Raw genomic sequence first — 5093 nt, forward strand, 5'->3', positions numbered from 1 at the left:
CTCCTCTCTCTCTCTCTCTCTCTCTCACTCACTCACTCACTCTCTCTGGACAGCCTCTAACCCTTGCTGCCTGACACTGGTCTTCCGCCTTCCGGGAACACCGGCCGCACTCTGTCAGATGCGGAGGGGAAACCGTTGTAGTGTGACTTAGCCCCGTCCTCTGCACTGTCTAGGGCAGAATCCGAAACATCAGGTGGTGATCTCTTTGGTGTACACTTCTTACAATAGTGGGGTTTTTATTTATGTCGGTTTTTTTGGTAGCTTATGTAGAATTTTAGAGCTAGAAGGGACATTGGATGCATTTTGGTCTAGTCTAACTCCTTCACTTTACACAGGGAGTGACTTGCTTAAAATAATCCAGCAGAGCTAGTCTGTCAAGCTGAACTCCCTGCTCTTTACCATGGTGGGAAGCACATTGCAGTGCACATGTGGCCCTACACAGGCATGGTCCAGACTCGGGTTCCGTCATTCTCTCTAGGGGCCAGGAAAGCAAGGTTTCTCAGGGGGCATATTAAGGGCAGGCTGATGTACATGGGGTATTGAATTCGAATCCTCAGCTGTGAGAGGTACAGTGCCTTTCTAGAGAAATGGGGTTTTAGAGATGGCCATCTTACTTATTGCCAAGCCAAAGCCTTGCCGCTTGAAATGAACCTCAGACCCTTCTGACTCCAAACCCTGCTTCTCTTCTATTACGTCATGTCTCCCTCCTAGAACGCTTGTAATTTTGGCCTTCGCAGCAGTGTGTGTATTTGCGTTTTGGTACACTTTATTTTCAGGACACCACCTTCTTTAAAATTGCCTTTGGATTAACTTTCAAAGTGTTTTAAAATGTCATAAGCAGGAAGGTTGAAAGCCTACCTAGTTCTCTGTTTGCACTAGAAACCCATGGGCAGATGTACATACTACTGTCTAGAGTTTCTCTTGAAAGCAACTAGTTCTGAGTTTTTCCATCTCTCAAAACACCTCATTCCTGGAAATTCTAAACTATCAACTCAAAAAAGTTTGGGGTTTTTTTTATGCTGACTGGGAGCAAAAGAAAATAAATGTAACAGATTATTATTCCTTCTTTTCCCTTATTAATGCCGTTCGGGGATCTTTAATATAAAAATATTATATCTCTCGTAAATTGACTGTAAATGGAAGGAACTTTGAGGTGGCTGAGAGCCAGCATACAGCAGCTTCTTGCCAATTTGTGTAAACAGAAATAAATATAATTGGCCAGAAGGGCCTTTAAACCACTGCAGGACCCAGTATAATTTACAGAATTGATTGAGCCACATAAATATATTTTACTGTTTGTAATGGCAACTCAGAATAAAGTGAGATTTTGGAAGAAACAGCTCTGCTCCTGCTGGGGCTTCCTTCTGTGGCCTCTGCGTTATGTTTTACAGAACAGTAAATGCCAAAGTGAGTTGTTGTTGTTTGCAGAACATGCACTTGAAGGAACTGACGAATTAGAGCTAGAAGCTTAGCAACATGCACATACTTTTAAAATGTGTTTTGGTTGGAGATAAGCATGTGAAGCTGTTGATTACCGCACAGTCACAGATGAATTGTTTTCTTCAAGCCTCTTATGGGCTGAAATAGCAGATCTGACCCAATGGTGCAGGGCCATTTATCACAAAGCCTTTGACATTATTTGAGAAGTAAGAGGCAAGAAATTATAGGAGCTGTATGTGTGGTTTGCAAATTAACCACATTTTAACTAACAGGGACTATACTCTATATAAAGTCAGTATCAAGTAGTAGATATTAAGTCATTTTACCCTGAAAATTGACAATGGCTCAGCTGAGAAGTAATCATATGGACATACCTTTGTAAGTAATACGGATTCGTACAAGTAATGGCAGCTTCAGTTTTTAGCCTTTAGTTTTGGCCACTAAAATCTAATTTCAGAATCAATTTAATTGTAAATTCATGATAAGAATGGTGTCATTGTACTACTCACCCAGCCACAGTTTAGAAATTACTGAAAGAATTAAAAGGGAAACATCCACAACCGTAGCCTTCCTTGGGTTATTTTTACAACTTTCTTGTTTTTCACGTTTCTCTTATTCATATTGTAATTTAAGTTGAAAGTTTCTGAACTTTGACATTTAAAATAGATCTATCTTCAGTTCTAAGGAAACTAATGAAGCATCTCTTTTAACTTTATCAAATAAAGTTGGTCGCTAATCCTATCTGAGGCAAATCAAACCCTTCGAAACATTTAAAATGCTTTGGAAATAATAGAGCAAATACAGTTTATGTACAGTTTAGCAAAGCGTGACTCACAACATATAAGGAAAACAAGCAATCACTGCAAAGGACCCACATTTTTTATCTTTTGGACACCAGGGAAGGAAAAACTACAGTGGCTCTTAGAGGGCAGTTGATATTGAATTTAGGATCAAAAGTAAATTTTAATTTGTTATCCAAAATATATATGTTGCATAAATAGAACTTGGAATGGAAATTTGAGAAAGGTTGGAAAATTAGTTGTGGATATATAAGGAACTGTGCTGAAGTTGCAAAATTTTCTAAAGCGAGTCATAAACAATGAACAGAAAAGATGTAAATACAATGGACAGGGAACATTACATGACAAGGTTTTGTGGGAAGGCGGTGGTTGTTATTTTGTCTATTCTATTTATAACTAGGCTCTGGTTTTTAAAATACAAGAGAAGCTAAAGAAATGAAAGAATCTATGCTTAAGATAATAAAAGGGATTGAATTCTTTAGAAATATGTGAGACAGCTTCCTAAGGTCCTGGTGTTAAATGCTGCAGCTGGATCAACGTCTGGTGCCTAATTTTGCAGTTACTAATGTTACGATAATGATTATAATCCAATCTTTTGCCTCAGGGCTAAACAGTTACACTGTAGGATTTGAAAAGGCATTTTCCCCCCATGCACAGGCAAGCCATGGCAGTATTTATTGCTTACTCGTTTCTTTTATTTTCTTTCTTCTTACTTTGAAGTAGCAAGCATTCACCTCTGTTAAGGGCAGAATGGCCAATTTGATTCATCTTCTGCCTGGGACTGGTGAAACTTAGGTCTTCAGGAAAATAGCTTCCTGTGAGTGTTTATTTGTTTCCTTACTATAAACTAGTTGTCTGCATAAAGACTTCATCAGCATCTGATCAGCAAAGGTTTATTAGAGCAGAGGAAAGCTGTGTAGATTTTTGTTTACTGTAGGCAGACTGAAATTGGAATCTTAAAACAACTGATGGGGTTTCAGATGCGTAAAAATCACATCTAGAGGTACACGAGGAATACCATAAATCCAGGCACTATTACAGCAGAACATGAAGGATCTGATTATTGTTTTCAAATATATTTGGCTAAATTAAAAAATAGCAATGCCCCAAAGCAGGTTTTTAGCCATAACATAAAATTGCAGACCCAGCAGTAGTAAGTACCTTGAAGACTGCAAAGCAGCACGTAAAAGTAAGGTGTTTTCCCTGCATCTCATCTGAGTCTTAAAAAAAGCTCTAGGATTCCTCAACTGCAGAGGAAGACTATATCATGCTACTTCCTGGGTGGCTGTGGGTGAGTCCTAGTCTAATGTTCCTTTCACCATGCTGTGCTGACCTGTCAAGGCTTGGTTATGGAACATCTGCTAATAAGATATTTTTCCCCCAGAGCTGAAGTGATTCTTACAGGCTCCTATTAGAATGTTGAAAGTTAGAGTTTAAAAAAACAAACACTGCAGAAATAAATTTTCAATGTACAGACCTGACCTATAGAGACGAGGCAATTCACCTGCAGTTAAATGGCCAGTTAGTGAGGCAGAGGGAAGGAGAACAGAGCTCTCACTCCACCACACAGCCAAGCACTCTCTCCACTCTCCTTTACTTAGAGATTTTTTTGTCACTAAATTAAAAAAAAAAAAAAGGTAAGCATTTCTAGTAACAGCTGTGTCAATTTTGGACTCTTCACAGGGCAGTTAGATAACTGAGCACACACAGATCACTCCTTTTATGTGCTCAGAACAGAACAAGGAGCACACACACACAAATCCGGTTACAGGTTCTTGTCATTTGTTGGAAAACATTTCTACCTCGACAGTCAACTACCAAATCAGTCTAATCAAAATTTCAACATTCTTTTTCAATTAGACATTCCCCGCCAACAAGTTAATTCTTAAACAGGAAGTATGTGTTTTTGATACCGTGTCATTAACTATATACCCCAAAGCTACCTCTAAGCTGTGGTTTAAAAATTATTGGTATATCCCACAGTGGCCAAGCCTCCACATACTTGTACTAAGCCCTTTCGTAATTTGCTCATAAATTCTTTACGGAGCAGGGCCAGGATCTGAACAGAACGTGGGCATTTATCTTTACAACATGTAGCCTCCCTTATAGCTTTCGTGTCATCACATCTAATTTTGAATTTATCATCTTTTCTCCAAGTTATGTTCCAATGCTCCTGAATCCTAATGTCTAGTCATCTTTGAGAAGTTTAGAATATTGTCGTGTATGCCAATTTTAACAAGAAGCCACAGGCGCAAATCTGCAGCTACTGAAAAATAGACTAACTTTTAAAATTGCAAGAGACTGTATGTGTTGTTTGTATTCAGTGAATTTTTTTAAGGTGTTCCCCCGCCCGCCTCCAACTCAGAGGTTCAGTTTTCTCAGCAGCACACTCTTCCAAAACTGAAAACTGCCTGAACATGTTTATTTGTGTAACAAGAGCCCATTGGACAAGAATTGCAGAAAAGTGCTTTCCCCTCCCTACATGACACTTAAGTCCTGCTGTGGATGGTCCCATCTTAATCTGGGGTTTCCCCCCTTTCGGCAGAGCAAATCAAGTAGCCTTTAAAGTGAGGCAGAGATGGCTGTGTTTTTTTCAAACCTTATGAAGTGCGTGGGCATTTTGTTCTTTTTTGCCTTCTTTTTCTCTACTTAAAGTCAGTCTCCATTGAGAACATGCTGTAAAGGAAAACTCTTTCATCTTGATTTTTTTCCAATGATCTGACCAACTTTTGAGAATGTTTTTACCTGAATTTGGAATGTTGCTTTTCAAACTCATGTTTCTGCTACCCCGTGAGGTCTCCTTTCCTGAGAAGACATTAAATGACCAGGTTCAGTAGCTTGAATTAATTTTAA

The 5093-nt window shown here is 39.0% G+C and overlaps 1 protein-coding gene across 3 annotated transcripts in view; it reads left to right on the forward strand.

Moving 5' to 3' along the window:
* PTGER4 (prostaglandin E receptor 4) overlaps window positions 1-5093 on the forward strand; it is a 14155-nt gene that overhangs the window by 1969 nt on the left and 7093 nt on the right. The gene's annotated exons all lie outside the window — the stretch shown is intronic.

This window comes from Neophocaena asiaeorientalis, unplaced genomic scaffold (genome assembly GCF_003031525.2).
Source record: "Neophocaena asiaeorientalis asiaeorientalis breed wild unplaced genomic scaffold, Neophocaena_asiaeorientalis_V1.1 scaffold229, whole genome shotgun sequence".
NCBI lineage: Eukaryota > Metazoa > Chordata > Mammalia > Artiodactyla > Phocoenidae > Neophocaena > Neophocaena asiaeorientalis.